The sequence below is a fragment of the Copidosoma floridanum genome, unplaced genomic scaffold (assembly GCF_036245765.1).
Source record: "Copidosoma floridanum isolate Cflo_tuat_1 unplaced genomic scaffold, Cflo_Japanese_pri ptg000013l, whole genome shotgun sequence".
Taxonomy (NCBI): domain Eukaryota; kingdom Metazoa; phylum Arthropoda; class Insecta; order Hymenoptera; family Encyrtidae; genus Copidosoma; species Copidosoma floridanum.
Window position 1 is genome coordinate 31556115 of NW_028321890.1, and position 17704 is coordinate 31573818.

At 41.4% G+C, this 17704-nt stretch overlaps 1 long non-coding RNA gene across 1 annotated transcript; it reads right to left on the minus strand.

Moving 5' to 3' along the window:
- Positions 1 to 429: 429 nt before the first annotated feature.
- LOC149375022 (uncharacterized) lies at positions 430 to 1504 on the minus strand. The gene is made up of 3 exons (XR_016292974.1): positions 1416 to 1504; positions 1007 to 1123; positions 430 to 733 (listed from the first exon to the last, which is right to left on the minus strand). It is a non-coding gene; the product is annotated as an uncharacterized LOC149375022 (long non-coding RNA).
- Between the last annotated feature and the right edge of the window lie 16200 nt (positions 1505 to 17704).

Here is a 17704-nt window from a genome sequence, read left to right on the forward strand (position 1 = left end):
ATACGTCTCGTTATACCTCAGCTTGGGTGTGTTTCGCCTGATTGCTATGTACAGTCGAATCGGTGTGCCACGTGGCCTTAGGGGCGTATCACTTTTCGGCCATGAATCGCACATGCGACCCGAAGATTACGGTTATTTTTTATCGGCATCTCGTTTATGGTGTTTATTTTTTATTCTTTCGTATGAATCCAGTTTTCTTTTTTTTTTTTTAACTTTATTTATGATGATGCAAATATTTTAGGGGAACTTGATACCGTTGGCTATTAAATCGGCCATTTTTTTCAGTGGTAAGTAAACTATACACGTGTATCATAAACCGATTCAACAGCTATAGTTGTGTTTGTATGCGTTGAAAGTAGATAAAGTTAGTTTTAATCAACAAATATTAATGAGATTGTAAAATTTAACTCACACTTCTATTCTTACAAAATGTCAATTTTTATTCATTTAAAAAAATTAAAATTCGTATACAATATTATTCTATTCTATTTTTTCAGCAATTACTACAACATTTGGTACAGTGATTAATATGCAGAATAAGAAACAAATTTCTTGTATGTATCAGTATTTTTTAGTTAAATTAGCTTTTAAGGATCTGTCGAATTTTCCTTTAGTTTTTTTCGAGGTTTGTTTTGGGAATAGTGCATAAATTTTGTTTTTCTTTATCATCATACAAACAGGATACTCCTTCCATAGTACCATCTCCGTAACAACAATCCATTACAGTACTGCACTAAAAAATAAAGAAAGTATTATAATTTTTACCAGGAAATATCAAATACAATTTATCAAGACATGAGTAATAATTTCTATTTTCACGAGTGTCAGGTACAAAAAGTACCTAATTTTCAAACAGCGTTGTTTAAAATAATTTTATTTACTAAACGTGTTAGGTGTAATTTTCACTTTTACATGTAAGAGATAATTTTTGTTTTTGTTACGTGAATTTAGTTACAAAAAAAACTGTTTTTTTTTTTTTCTATCCTGAATGAAATGGTATACTTACGGGAGAGCCATGATCGTTGCATCTTTTTTCCAAACTTGCACCGGAAATTAAAGTTGTGAACAATAAAGCCACACACACAAACAGAAAAGCCTTCGACATCTTCATTATGTATTTATTCTGCAACAAGAGTAATATTAAAACTTTTAAAATCATTTAATGTTCTGAAAACTGCTATGTAGGCAATAGAGAAATTAAAATGAAATTTTGGCATTGTCTAAACTATGCCAGAGAAAAAAAGAATATTGTTTAAAGCACCTCAAGATAACAGAACACGATAGTTAACCTCTACCAATAAATTAAAAAAGTAAGAATAGAAACACGAAACAATGAGAATGAAAAGAAGTAGGAATTTTAAAATTGAAAGTGAAAAATTTAGTGTAAAATTGTAAATGAATAGTAAATAACTTACAATAGACTTTGTAAAAACACAAATTTATCGTATGATCTCTCAAGAGTCAGCCAAACTTCTACGCAGTCAAAATTGAACTGAATGTGGTTTTTCAAGAGCTGCTTATATATTGAGGTTTTAAGAGCTCGAGTCATAGGATTGTTCATTCCAAAACTATCGTAATCATGTTTGTTGTGAGAACTTGCTTTCATTATTCATGTGTTTTTCATACTAGACTTGGGAAAATATTTTTCTTTACAAAGTTGTTTTCTGTAGAGATAAGTATGAGAAAGCGACATCATAAAGTATACGAAAAATAAATAATTTTATAAGGTGATTTAGTTTAATAAGTACATGTAGATAAATTTACAGTTGATTGAAGTGGTACATCTTGAAGAAAATTTATTTTAAACGTTATTCCTTTACAACGTTAATGGTTTTTCTCAAAGAAAAAAATTGAAAAAATTAAAACATAACAAAAAATTTAGAAGAATTCTAAAATATTTGTTACAAAAAAATCTGTTTTATAAAAATATTACAATAACACAATTTGATTTCGAAAAAAATTGTCTGTAGTACCTTTAATGAAAAAAAAAAAGTATTTTTAGTAATAATTTTAAACATTTTCTTAATCATAATTAAAAATAACATAATATTAGAAAGTCAATTTTCAATACCACAGTATTGTCGCTTGGCTGACTGTTACCCAAAAGTAGATAAGAGTACGTCGTTATCAAAACAATGACTCACGTTACTCCACCTACCTGCAGTTAACGTCTGGAAACTATAGGTGATTCAGTTCCATATCTCGATTGTTTGAAAATTCTGAGAATCACTCCTTGACTTGGATCAATAACAACATGACGAAGAAATGAACAGTAAATAACATGTAGTTCTGAACGGAACGGCTGTACAATAACGAATCGGAGTGTAAAGTAAACAAGCTTCTCTAAATTCTTTTTAAAATAATCAATCAACGAAAAAGAAATTCACCCCTCCAAGTTTGTAAATGCAACTCCGCGCATCATCTCGAATTAAATACATGTAAATTAAAAGAACCAAAAAAAAAATTCTTCCCAGTCAGAGCATAACACACTCTGAGAAGAAAATTCTCAGCATCGCGAGAAAATGGCTTTTGGGGGGTGACAACTGTACTATAAAAAAAAAAAAGTTATTCTTATCAAGAATCTTGCGTTGCGTCATCCAGACACTCAAAGTTCATAAGGCACGAAATCTCCGAGCCTGCCTCCCTTGCATCTATCCACCTACTGTATAGATATACCCACAGCTGCATACGTGGACAGACCAACGAATCGGCGGACACATACAACCACAAGGACCTGCTGGATAGCGAAATTCTTGGTCCTGCCATCGCATTCCCGAGGACGTATATATACACATACATACGTCCAACCCGGATGGTCCACCACGGTATACGGGATAACTATACAGACACACGCTGTTTAGACAGACGATGATCCTGCCCAGCTAGATAATACCTGGTGCTTACGTATATATAGCGGCACTTGAGTAAAGGTATGTATATACATGTGGGCCATGTGTATATGGTCACTTGGATATGGCTGCTCCCCTCACCCGCGCCGCATCAGCAATACATGTACACAATGTGTGCGCATCGTGTTATTCACGTGCGTGTGAATCGAGAGGGTCAACGGGCGTTAATTGGTCCAATGTCAAGGCCGCGAGAGAGAGAGAGAGAGAGAGATATTTGTGCATGTATTTGCGTGTGCGGCCCGACACGCTGTGGCGCCGGAGCGGCCGCGTCATCGCATTATCATCGATTATCGGTGGATATAGCACATCCGTGCCGGCCAGCTGTTTAAAGCAACGTGGCCGTGGGACACGGGGGGGTGAGGTAAAGGTCGAAACGGGGTGTCCAGGTATGCGTGTTTGCGTGGCAACCTACCGGGGGTGTATTTCGCGGAGCGATAAATGAGGAAAAAAGAAAAATTCACAGGGGTGCGGTGCATGGGTGGGCTAGTGGGGGTTGAAGCGAGAGGGCAAAAATTTTGTTTAATGCCGTGGAAGCCAAACAGATTTCAACGAGGGGATATTTTTTGCCACGGAATAATTTGTAAATAAATCGATGGGTTGAATCGGATGTGTGTACGTGCGGGCGTGGGCAGTGGTGTTTTCGACGAAGCGAAGGGGGTGCGAAATTATTTGTTAGACCATCTAATGCGTATATCAGTCGTTGATTTTTAAGGGACTCCTTGCACGAGGCTTATATGTGATATATGTGAAGTTATGAACAGATTGAAAAAACTTTTTCAGCATTTGTCAAACTATACTTTTTGCTCCAAACCGCATCGATGTTTTTCATGCGGTTTGGGTAAGGACATGAAACATTAAATACTTACCATTGGCTCATTGATGTATAACTTTACGTGATGTTTTGTTATATCGTTATAGGATGGTATTAGAGGGTCAGGCTCGGAAAACTCGTAGTTATTGGGTCACTGTACGTGTAAATTGAGATTAAGCTGTGTTGCACAAAATGATCGAGGGATTTAATTAAATGCTCGTCGAGAATCTGGACAACGAAACTCTTGGGTCTTTGCAATTATTTTTCCCTCATTTTTTTTTTTTTTTTTTTTTTTTTACTGTTTTTTGTACAAAACAAAATGAGAATGAATTTTCCAGCACCTCGATTCGGAATACCAATTCGAAAATTCATCAATACGGAAACAAATCACATGCCCATACCTACAACACAGCACCAAACCGTCATGTTTTTCATTAATAATATTTCTTCGCTTCGCTTTCAAAGTACGCGTACATGATATGTACGCACAAGGACAAAATTTTCCCCGACGAATAGTCAATCGAGCATCAGAGCGAGTGTATAATACAGGCGAGTGTGTACACACGAGCAATCACTCGCGGATGTTCCGAGTGTATATACGACCGATTGAGCGCGAGCGTTCATTTTTTTGTTTCCTTTGTCCCCATGTATATACACGGGGGTATCCCTTTTATGCAAAACTCCCGTACAGTTCCGCAGAGACGAATCGCAACCCCCGTGGATTTTTGCGCACGGCTTTTCTTTTTTTTTTCTTTTTTTTTTTTTTTTCTCTAGCCTGTGTACGCTATTATCCACTGGTGGCGAGGAGCAAACAGATTTTACGATTTAATTCGGCATTTTCGGCCAACCAAATGGACTCGTCTCCGGTACTTTTGAGAAAAAATAAAGGGGACGAGTTTTTAACGGGATTTTCATTTCTGGTCGTCCGTTAAGATTTAAAAAGTTATTTCAAACTTGTGCATGGACATGCGAATGCACGACTATACGAGGTAGATGATCGAGTTGGAAGATAAATCAGAAGTAACAACGTGAAATATTATAAAAGCTATTCTCACAGGGACCTCAGATGCGACTGAGGAAGGAGACAACGAAGGAGAGAGCGAGAACGAGGTGCAAAAATCGATTTCCTTTCCTCATGTTCTTCGCCAGCTTGGCCGGAGGATGTGATTCGCGGAAAAATCCCACTTCTCAGAGTGCCAGATTCAACCCCTTCCTACTCTTTCCTTCTCTTCAAATTGATGGACTCTAGTTTTTTTTTTTTTTGCCTCTTCTTTTCTCATCCACACCTGATTTAGTATCGATTCTTTTTTCCCCCCTCAGGACATGCTTGAGAGTGAACTTTGTAAAGGTACATGTATATGTACGTCTCTACACTTGAGTGAGCACGTGAAAATGATCGAGGCCCTCCATATACTATAATAAATGGAGTGAATGGAAATTATTATAAATCGGCGCGTATAACTCTATAACGGGGATGAGCATTAACGGGCCGATGATATTTTTCACCGTTAGTTTCGAGGAGTTGAGAGGTAGTTTGATTGTACGGCACAAGTGCTCTCAGCTTAGTATTTCGATGATCAGATTATTGCCTTCGAGTATACAACAAATATGGGATTCATTAGTAAAATAAAATTGGGCTTTTTCCAAATTAGATTTTAGCCAAAACTATCGAACAAACCATGGCTCTCGTGCGAGGCATTGAATAAACATTTCCAAAATTTTACTTTGTTAAAACAAAGAAATAAAAAAAATATATTATCTCCCTTGTCGCTTACTATACGTATCGGCTTACTTGTACAAAAATCCACTTACGATACGGCAAGGGAAAAGCAAATTGAAACAAACGTCCAATAAACGAGAGACCTCCAATATTTCCCTGAAAAAAAAAAAAAAAAAAAAAAAAAACGCGCAGTCGTTATTCAATTTAATAACTCTCGATTCCTACCGTTACATTACAATAAATATCCTCTCTATCTCCACCCCACTGATTTCCTCATTTCCTGCCTTTACTCGCGATCCTCCCACCCTCGGTTCTTTTATCCATTTTCGCCATATTTTATTACTATCACCCTGCAACACCCGGAATTAAGTTATATATGTATATGATATGCTCAGACCTACAGGTGTACCTATACTAGGGCGTGGCTTACGAGGCGTTATCCATTATTATAATATTATCATCCATCAAAGGTACGTCGTACGTGTCCTATATACATGTAGTTCCGGGTAGATCGGTCAAGCGAGAGAGAGAGAGAGAGAGAGGGCCACGTGCTCCGACAATAACCAATCATGAGCAATTAACCCGTGACACCATGACACCTAAATACTCTCCGCGCACGCGACACAGGAGAGGATACCACCTATACACCGGGTACAGAGGGGTACTACACGGCGGTTATGTTCCCATTATGTGGCCGTATCGACATGTGTTTCATGCAAACCACCGGCACGCTTTCCTCCCTCTCCCGCACCCACCCTATACATATGTATGCATCCGCATACCGAGAGAGAGAGAAAGGGACTCCGGATCGACTGCGCGTGTACACACATTCCGTTATTGTAATGGAGGCTGCGCCCTTTCTCCCCCCCCTGCGAGGGTGTACAGGGTTCAGGGAAGGGGGGGGGGCAAACATCGATTAGGTGATTGCCCAACAGGTCTATGACTCGTTGAGCTGATGCAGACTAGATGGGTACACTATGTACGTACATACTATTACAGGTATATAACCATACGGTTGATGGTTGTCTGTATATATACGCTGTGGGAGGGCTTAGGGCACGGTGGGAGAGTAAGTTGCGATGAGCGTTCCTTGATACCGGCTACCTCCACGGATCGGTCAATTACGGGATGGCTGTTTGTATTTACTTATTATTTGCATGGGATCTATCCGTCCCTCACTTCCCTGATTGAATGTACGCGGTGGGGGTTCGTTGACTCTTAACGCGATGGCCATTGGTTACAGGTGCAGTGTATTATTGGGGTTCAAGTATAAAATCCAACGCGCACCGATCGATCTCTATACTGGACCATGTGATTTTCAACTTGAAAGTGATGAATAAAACGACGCTAAAAATGAATAATCGCAGCGCGACAACAGTTTACTGACGTGGCTGTCACCGCTTCCCAGGTGTATATACATGCATTCCTCCGTTGTTGGGGTAGTAACGCGTGCCATCGTCCACAGTCCGCAAATGGATACGGATGCCCATCGCTTCTTTTTTTTTTTTTTCTCCTCTTTCTTTCCCTTCCACGCTCTGACAGATGCCAATGAGTACTTGTATACGCCCGGAGATTTATAATTCGGTAACGCGAGCGCGACGGCCAATGGTCGCCCGCGGGTTATTGGCTTGTAATGGGAAAAATCCACAAACGCCTGTCGATGAATCACTGCGCGCTCACTCGCGTGTGTATACATGAGCTATTGAATTTTACATCGCGAGCCGTGGAGTGCGCGGTCTGCCAATGGGATTCGGCGTTCTTCCTGCGTGTCGCTCCGAATGGAATCTGAGGGGCGCGCGTCCGAGGGAGGAGGAGGAGGCCATGCACGCAACACGTCGATTACGCGATTGCTTAATTGGTAGTTGTATCGATTCAACGTTCATCTAGACTCACTTTGTGTATACTCTTCCTCCCCCGCTTCGTCTTTTGGGCTGCTGAATATATGCTTCCGGCGGTCCTGTAATACCTACATACACGTGCATACGACGAGGAGTGGCTTTCTCCGTTTGTCTGTTTCTCGTTGTCCTCCCGTTTGGTCTCGCGGTCGCTCCGTGTATGCGTGTCCAACGATCGCTTTGCCGAGCGGAAATCGGGATGAGGAGGTTGCCGATTAACTGGACGATCGAGAGGCTATATATACACCCACCGCCCATCCGTTTGCGATCGGTTGTTCCTTGATTAAGCCGTACGATGATTCGGACGTCGTTGCTATGGTACGTAGAGGGGTAGGTGTAATTACTTTTTTTAACACTTTGTAGTTATACCTACGCCACGGTGTGTTTGAGACACAACGACTCGTTGCAACCAAAATACGTGTTGTCGGAACAATTTTTGATTAAAATACTCAAAGTAAAAAAAAAATCCTTGACACCCGTGGCATTGTTAAGATGCTTTTCAAATAATTTGCTCTATATGAAACAATAGAGGACTTTGCCAAATGTATGTGTGTGATTGATGTGATTGTACAAGAAAAAAGAATTGATTTAATAAGTGCGACAATAAGAGGAGTCAAAAATAAATTCTCAGCCTGATTTGCATGGAAATTGCCCCAACAGGTTCATCTCCATCACCAAGATGACAATAACGGACCATGGCAATATATAAATAATTAATCATCGAATGTAAAGTCCCCCCCTTTGGCCGCTCGTTCGCTTGCTTTTGATCGTACCGAAATTTATGGATTTTCTAAATTTCCCGGTTAATCCGCAATCGATGCTCTCGGGCCTAGCACCCAACGGGCTCGCCCAACACCTACACCCCCCGGTATTATCTCTAATTATAATATGCTAATACAATTGCGATCGACTTCTAATCGATACTCTTTTATAATTGCCTAAGCTTTGTAATTCGAGCTGTTGCTCCCGTATAACACAAGATTACGTGCTATCCTGTACACCCACCTATTTCCGCGCTCATATAACAGCATAGTATGCATATATGCGTAGAGAGGGAGGGAGGGGACAGAGCGGCTGTGCAGGTAAACATAGATTACATGATTGCCTAATAAGCCTATCGGTGCTTAGTGCGACGATCGAGCCTGGCTGGCGAAACCCATTTGCGTCGTCGGCGTGCAACGATTGTGTGCAACCCCCTCGGTCCACCCTTTGGCTCGCCGATACGTGTATACTACTTGTCCTTGCTCGCGATTCCCCTGCAGTTACTTACCGTGGAGTCGATTGACCCGGCAGGAACCTCGTTTTCCCCGTCGACGAGTTAAACGATTCCTCGATCCTGTGATCGGTAATTTGCTCGAGTTTGCCATACAAGCGGTTTCGTTTTGACAAATTTCAAGTTTTACCTATCCACCATGTACTTTTTCATTTATATTTGCACTTTATGTGTATACGTCAGCCCCTTTACCCAGTTCCCCGTAGTATAATCCATTTAAAGGTATACCACCTTCTCATTAACCCTCCATTCTTCATTTTTTTCAAAAAAAGAACCTATTACCACGCTCTCTTTCTCCCTTTTGTCGGATGCTTAACATACACACACCTATACCCTGTACATATGTTCGCTCAAAGAAAAAGGAGACTTTGCGTTGGGAATGGCAAAACTAGCATAAATTACACGCAAGTCTGCTTACGTGTAGGTACGAGGGATCCTCTCGTTTAGCAAGGTGTAAGCGTATATAAGAGAGATCAGGTCTCGGCGGGACCGACTCCTCCATCGGCCATCTCGCTCAACTCGCAGCAACCTGTCGAGCTCTTTGATTGCCGGGGCTCGTGCCCAACCAGTTTTCGGTTCGACCCCCTTCCCTCCACCCCTGTGGGAGCTGTTGCTTAGAGAGAGAGAGAGAGAGAGAAAAAAAAGAAAAAGAGTGGGGACGCGCTTCGGTGGAAGGATAAAAGGGGGAAGGTGGCTCTGCAGCCAACCGGTTACTTATTCGCTGGGGGGCTTCCCTCCTTCTTTTCTTGCCTTGGCCGTTTCGTTTTGTTGCGCTTGTGTGCACACGCACGCAAGGAGTCGCCTCTATCTACGAAACCATTGAGACCAACATTTTTTGTTTCTTTGCACTTAAGTATATGTTTTTGCACATTTTTTTGTTTGTTTGGCAATTTTTTTTATCAATGTTAAATTACTTCTCATCATTAGGGGGTGTGGGATAAGGTGAATCGGGTCAAGGGTGAAATCATCATAATTGCAAAAAATTATGAATTACATTGGAATTGTAATTGTACATCATACCAGTTTCTAAAGCATTGTACATAGCACAGATTATCCTGAAAAAATCTTTTGAACGCAAAAAATAACACTTTTTAATTACGACAAACTAATTTTTTTTAATGAATGAAAGTAAGTAAAATAATAGCAAAATATTAGCATAGAAAATAATTTTTTAACATGCATTTATTTCTTTGACATTTTAAAGTCATCAGAATCAAATTCTAAGTATACTAAACTGACTTTCTACATAAACGTCTGGAATAAAAAAAATTTTACTTCATTTCAACGACAACTACAATCTCTCAACATACCCATCAATGCAGGATTATCTACCAAATGTTAGCTTAGCTGTATGCAAATCGGTGTAATCACCTAGGAAGTATGATGATCGTATACATCGAGAGTTTATTGCATATGCACATTGTAAAAAATATATGAACCCAACAAATTTTCCAAATTGTCCCAACTGGATGCATAACACATTAGTATTAATGTAATATGATGACTACTGTAGTTGTAAAAGTTGGAAAGTTGTCTACAGAATATTCTTCTGATCTCATTGTTTTTAAAGCAAGCCTGCAACTAGAAGAATGTGCTCTTTATGAAATTTACCAACTCTATAGTCATTTGTAATCTAATTTTTTTTCTTAACTCAGCACATAAAAGATTATATCGCCTATGACATTAATTTTTTGTTATTGTAAAGTAGTTAATAAAATTTGTTCTCGTGCAAAATAATTGTGAGTTGCGTATGGTGGGTAATAGAGTGACTTCCGCTTTTGGAACCAAACTGAAAAGTTTAAAATGCGAATAAAATTCATCCCTCTCAGCAATGGTGTTCTTCTCGATGTCGTGGAAAAAAAACAACTTTTGATATTCAAATGAAAAACAGTCCAAGGAATCATCGAGGGAGATACTTTTGAATCCTTCGTCAACGAAGCCACCTCGAGCTCTAAATTTGAAAAACGACTCGAAATAAAGACGTTCGCCCTCATGTATCTCTCGTTTCCATACCCCTGCACGTGGGTATCAAATTCAATCAGCCAGCCGCGTGTCTTCCTCTCAAACAGCAGCATAAAAAGCAAACCGGTCTCCCGCAGGAGCCTCTGTCTCCTCGAAAATCCTCTTTATCCTTGCACGCGGAGGAAAAAAAAAAAAAAAAAAAAAAAAAAAAAACAGATCGAAGAAGCTAACCGTAGCTAACTATTCACTGCAGCTCGCGTCTCCAAGACGTACGAGTTAACCACAGTTGGAGCTCGGTTAGGTGTCCTGCAGTAATTCATTCCTTTCTCACGGCCAGTTGCACCCGATCGAGACACTCCGTCTCCGGGGAAACACTATAGAGCTCCGTGTGCACGACTCCTCTGAGGATACACGCTCCTTTTCTTCCCTCGACATCCATATATGTGCCTCCGCTTGTTCGTACCGAGCCAGAGAACATTTGTGCACTCGGTTGGGGGGACAGTTTTTGTTCGTGTGCGAAAAAAATTTTGCAGTTGCAGCTTCGGAGGACGCGTGCGAGAGCCTGTGTAGGACGAATCAAAGAGAATACAATGACGCGCAAGAGGAGGTCAAGAAGAAGGGACATTGTCGTTGGCTTTTACATACAGGAGAGGAAATGGTAATCAAAAGGTTCAATGTTGGTGGAGAGCGGGCGAATACATGGTACACATATTGAGTGTGGCAAACAAGTTTTGAGCATAATCTTGGCAAAGGTGGACAATTGGATCGTCTTTATTGTACTTATGCATTGAGCATGCAAGAGTGGTTTCGTTTTGCGGAGGATATGATTGAATACGCAAAGATTGGATTCTCTTTCGCTGTTTTTTTTAGCTCGCATCTAAATATTTTTTACACGTGAGAAAGTGGATTTTTAAATTTATCCATCGTTACCAATACTTCTTTATTTGATTGAAAGAAATAAAAGTTGACAGTGATGATGTTTTCACAAGAATCTCGTTTTAAGACATAAATATAGGTGTGATGAAAATAAATTGAAATAACTGAACTGTGTGAGCTTGGCTTCGATGTTATGTTGAATAACACTATTGCACCTCTATTGTATTCATATGGTAAAATTATTCTGTGTTGTAATGCTGACTGGTATTGCAAAGTCAGTAAAGTATATGGCTATTGCATAGTAAGCAACTGCTCAACTAATTTGGTTCAAGGTACAGTGTCCGATTAACGGAGATGTGAAGTAAAAGTATGAATTTACCCCACTGGTACCTAACACTTCAGCATCTTAATTTTTATCAATCTTTTAAATTAATCTTTAAATTGAAATTATTCAGTAGGGAACATGAATTATTTAAAAGAGCAATTCCAACTAAAGTGTGTCGCGAGTTATAACTAACTCGTGTCAATTCACATACGGATGACATTAGACAATACAGTTGCTCTGGAACAAAATGATTTTTTAATGTTCGAAAAGTAAAAAAAAAAAAAAAGGAGCCACCAACAATCTCAGTAGCAGCAAACAGTGAACTCTGGCCTCCAAAATAAACTTTAGCGCATAAGCATCATACAAATATATAAATATAAATAAACCCTAGAGACAAGAGGAATAAGTTCCTCGGCCGATCTACACCTCTGTCGCAACAAAACGAGCCATACCACACCATACGACAAGCAGCTCCGCATCATCGCCATTGTACATCACCTCCTGCAAAGCTCTCTCTCTCTCTCTCTCTGTGCATAAAGTTGTGCAAAAAGGCGAAAGGGGTGGTGGTGGTGGTGGTAGCAGGGGAGGGGGTGAGAAAGCCGAGCAGCTCGAGCCAGCTTCGCTGGGGGTCCGACAATGGAGAGCCTTAGCTCCATGCAAATGCGGCCCCGCGTCTTTTCGGCCAAACTAGTATAACCGGCGCTGCAGACAAAAATCCTCTCCCTCGTGGCTAGCTCTCTCCATCCAGCTAACGTGGCCTTCTTGCAGTCGTAGCTCTGTTTTTTCCCCGGATGGCTGGTTAGTTGGTCGGTCGGCTGTCGGAGGCTCGGGTTCTTTTGCGCGTCTTGGCGACGAGGCTGCCCGGAAACGACTGAAGGACGTTCGCGCTTTCGCAAACCCAAGGACGCGCGGGTGGTCGGGTGCTGCGGGGAGGAGAGACACCACGTCGGGGGAGGAAGACGATCGATGAAGAACGGAAAATGGCGACGAGCCGTGGGGAGGAGAGGCGTCAGAGCGAAGCAGCCGAGGAAGGAGCGTGGGTGGCAAGGAGCAAGAAAATGAGCGGGAAATGAAGGACGCGCCGAACGAGGGGGTGTCGAGCCGAGGGAGAGGCGCGCGCACGACCGGTGAGTGTACGACCCTATACATTGGACTGGCTTTTATGTTTCTTTTTTTCCTTTTTTCTTTTTTTTTTTTACTTTTTTTCGAGGGGGCTTTTCTTTCTTGCGCACACGACGACGGCGCAAGGAAAACTTTGAGCAGCCACTGACGATTGCTCTTCTGACTCGCGAGAGGAAGCTCCGCCTGTTGTGTGTACACGTATCCTACGCACTGCTCTTTTGGCTGATGTTGATCTCTCTTCTTTCCCCCCCCCCCGAGAAAATGGGGAGGCGTCAAAATAAATTTTGGACCCTCCGTGGAAAGACGGGGTAACGAAATACCTTTTGGGAGTAATATTTTTTTTTTCTCTTTCTTTTTTAAAAAAAAGTAGAGCAGGTGAGGTAGTTTTCGGGTTAATTTTCGCTCCCGCGTGCCTTTTACACTTTTCACGGGGCCGTATTTTCATTATGATACCGAAATTTCGAAAGAGCCCCGGCGCGGTAACACAATAGTTGTTTAGAATCCCCTTTTCGCGCGGGGGCTGCTCTGAATTTCGTTTCAAAGGACGCGCTTGGAACGTTTCCTTTACAAAGGAACAGCGGGAAAATTTGATATTCCGCGATGATGTTATTTTTTTCCTATTTGTTTCGAAATCCATTATAAATAACCAAAACAGCCAACTTGAAATGAAAATCTGCTTATGTCCATCGCTCGAAAGTGGAAATCCTCGATTAGTGCATTTGCAGAAATAAGTCCAACGACTTGTCTCAAAATCCACGGCAGGACAGCATCTCCTCCTCCCCCTCCTCTTTGTTCTCGTGTACACGCTTCTCTCGCTGATGGTATTCTCCGATTTCGCGTGCAAGCGGGCAAAGTCAAGTAATTTTGAACTCGTTCCAAAAGCTACGTTCGCCATTCGAAATGTCCTCTCGCGCCGCCCTCCTGCGTATACCCACACGCGTGTACGTGAGATTCATTAACTTTCACACACCGCCACTGGAGGAAAAAGGGGGAGGAGAATTTTGCTGTTCTCGGATCCTTCTCGTCCCCGTCCCTCCGTCCTCTTTTTGCCTATGGCCGACGGAAAAGTGTAATCGACAAAGTTTATCAGGTGGCAAGAGCCGTTATGTAGCGACGGATACTCCCTTTCCTCGTCTCGTGCGCTATACGTGATAAAACTATACTGCGCTGCAGAGAGAGAGAGAGCGGAAATGCCGGCAGCGGAGATTTCGTGCCGTCGGCAGTACTCGTCTATTTATGACGTCTGACTCTTAGCTCTGATACCAACAAATTATTAAAATGAGTTTAAAAAAACAACCCCTCACTCTATTGCTGCTCATTTTTTTTTTTTTTTTTACATTATTTTTAGTCGTCGTGATCTCCTATACCACTGCGTGGCATTTTTTCTCTCACAAATATAATTTTAACTTTGGGGTTTTCTTGATACAATACGTTTGGATTTTACCAACTTTACACAAGTACAACTTCAATTACATGTTTGCTCGATGTCGCAGGATAATAAAAGGGTGGGGAGTAAAAAATTCCACAGCTCTTCCGAGGACTGTAAATAGAACGAAAAGCAATTCTCACACCGGAGGTAAAAAAAAAAAAAAAAATAATAAAAAAAAAGAAACTTGACGCGAATCGCGCGTTTTAAAGCCGACCCATTGCTCTCGATATCGACGCTTTTGGCGGAATGTTCGTCGAGCAGCTGCACGCAACGCCCAAAAGTGAAATAATGCATCGCAAATTTCAACCCCGGGTTTTCGAGGTTCGTTTTTGGTTAAACGCCACACAGACACCCACCGAGCGCGATGATAATGATATTACTTTTAATTCGCTCTTGGCAGGCGAAAGTCGAAAATTTGCGCTGCGACCATTACGACGATGCGTACGGGTACATATTGTTGGTGGGTGTAATCGATGAAATTATACGCGCAGTTTCGACTTTGACGCCGATATCATTATCGCCCGTGATTCGTTAAAGAGGAACAGCTCTGCGCGCACTTGTCACGCGCAAAAGCTTACTCAGCGGTAAAATACATACATCACGCGATTTTCCAACAATACGTAACGTATTACCAGATTTCAGATGTATATAACATGTACATATGACCGTAGGATTAAAACTTCCGTGCCAAGATCGCGTATACGGTATATTTTATAAGAGCACGGAAATATCCTGTGAGAGGATCGTACGGAAAAGGCGTATAGCGGTATTAAGGAACATGTACATAAACAGCTCGGCCACCATCTGAGAGGGACTTAATTTAATATAGCGTATCATTCTTTTTTTGCTCTTGTCATCCGCTCTATAAATACGTGCTATTATTATACATCACAACCCCGCACTTTGACTTTTTCACGTTGGGCTCACTCAATTTTTTTTCCTCCTTCCCTCCCTACACTCTAGGGCGGTGCATATGTGAGTGTTATTTTCTTTCGTCATTGTGATTTGCTCCCGAAGCTGAAGAAGAACGCGTCTCGTGGTCTATTGTTTTTATTTTACCTTTTGGTTCCTGTTCAGAGCAACCGTCAAAATTTAATTATTGCCTTCATTATACGCGCGCTCGATTGACCGAGAGCTTGTGTATACCAACGACTTATTGTGCTCGCGTCCGTAAATTCGGGCAATCGAATTAATTATAATTCCAGCTGTTGACCCGTATCGGAAAGTCGAGATTTGGTGGTAGAACTATAGAGTGTTTTCCTTGTTAACGAGCACTTTGTGTCCATGAAAATAAAATCACAAAACTGTAACAACTAATATTCCCGTGTTGGAAGGTCGGTCGAAGAAAAAAAAATGGACCATTATTTTAGTACTCGGATAAATAAAAAGATCGGAATGCCCAGTTTGCTCTTTGACGTGAGAATAACACATCGGGTAAACAAAACTTTTGTACGAATCGCGGGTCAAATATTTACCCATCAGTCAATATGTACGCCTTTTTTTTGCAAAGGCAACTTGGCAAATAGCAAATACAAAGCAATTTTCCACAGCCCCGTCAAACGATTACCCTTACAACATGGCGCACCATCTTTTTCGCTGTATACTCTTAGCCACCGTAATTTTTCTCTCGTCTGCAGCTGTGTAATCGGCCACAATTGAGGGCGCGTCTCGCCAAAAAAAGCAAGTACGCAGTATAGCCGAGCTCGCGCACGTCGCACGCAATACGGGCACTTTTTTGCAGGAAGATGAGATTGCACTTGGGAGACAACGACGTCAGTTGGCGCAATGAAGGGCGAGCAAGAGCTTGAGCCAAAAGCCGGAAGAGGGAGATACATTGTGGGAAGGATGTACGGCCCGGCCCCTGTTAAAGGAGGATTTTAACTAATCCTCATCCTTACCCCTAATTAGTCCCCGTGTCCTTAGCCTTAATAAATTGTAGTCCTGGCCGCTTTTAAGCGATTTTAATTAAAAGCAGACACCCTCAACCCCCTGCTCTTCTCGTGAGCATATCTCTCTCTCTTTCTTTCTGATTTTTTATTTTTTTTCCTCTTCACACTTCTCTCTTTTTTATCCTTTCTTTCTTTCTTTTATTTCTCGACTGTATAGGTACGTGTACGTGTACATATACACGTGTGTATGTCACACCGGACGACGCGTGCTCGTATATGGACGGGTACCAATACCCGCGTGTACATTCATCCTCACGCGCGCAGTTTCTGCCTGTCCGTCCGTCCATGGCTCTCGAGCCTGAGCTATTACGAAACTCAATTAACCGCTCGGTAAATGGTCGATAGCTCGCGGGAATTATTTACCGCGATAGTTTGATAAATGGACGCACGGGCGCATTCAAGTGCCGTAGGTCGTACACCCTACCTACCCACCTACCCTTCGCACGGCGCGAGGAAAAAAAATAAAAAAAGAATAGGGAAAAGAGAAAAAATGCAGGAGTTCTTTTTTTTGTTGCTCGATCTCGAGCGTTGCACCGATTTTACGGGCAGTAGTCTTGGTATATTTTCTACTCGGGTGTTTTCTGTTTATTTTTTATTTGTCGCAAGTACTTTTCTCGCATCTGACGGGATACATGCAGTGCGCGTATTGTATTCAAGTGTTGGTGATACGTAGGCAAAGGACTCGAGATATTAAATTAAAGAAATTCCTCCAAACACATGTGTACAGATGTGTTTTCATAATTGTACAAGTTGGGCTTTGTTTTGTTAACAATTGAACGCCCGTCCGTTCATTTCTCTCTCTTTTACCTTCCGGGGGCGCGTATAATACTTACACGCCGCGGCGTTTCCTTTGATGTTGCGTGGCGCTACGCACGACTGTGTAAACGCGAGCCTCCTTTGCTGCACAAGTGTGGCGTTGCCTCTTCCTCCTGCATCCCCATAATGAAAATTATTACTTTTCATGCACTATGCGCGGCTTGAATGAATTAAATGTTGGCTGGCACTCCGAGACAAGATAGTAGTGTTGTGCTACTTCACGGGAGGACCGAGTCACTGTAAGTGGATGTTAGATACATTTTTTTTTTTTTTTTTTTTTTTTTGTTGCTTTTGTTGGTAAGCTGCTCATGACCAAAAGTACTACAATTAATTCAACGTGCAAGATTTTTAGTGAAATTTTTTTTTCTTTTCTTTTCATACACTTGGGTGTTTTGTGATAGAATTTTGTGTCGTACACATTTTAATTACGACAATACTTTTCGCGAATGGTGACAGCAGTTGGGTCAAATAAGGTCCCAATACCATACATTTAGATCCCATCAACAATATTAACAATCATCTTTTAAAAATCTCTTTTTCCCTGCTCTTTTTTTTCACCCATTGTTTCAAGTAAAATTTTAAGTAGTACAGGCGCTCTATGGTCAGACGCGAAACAA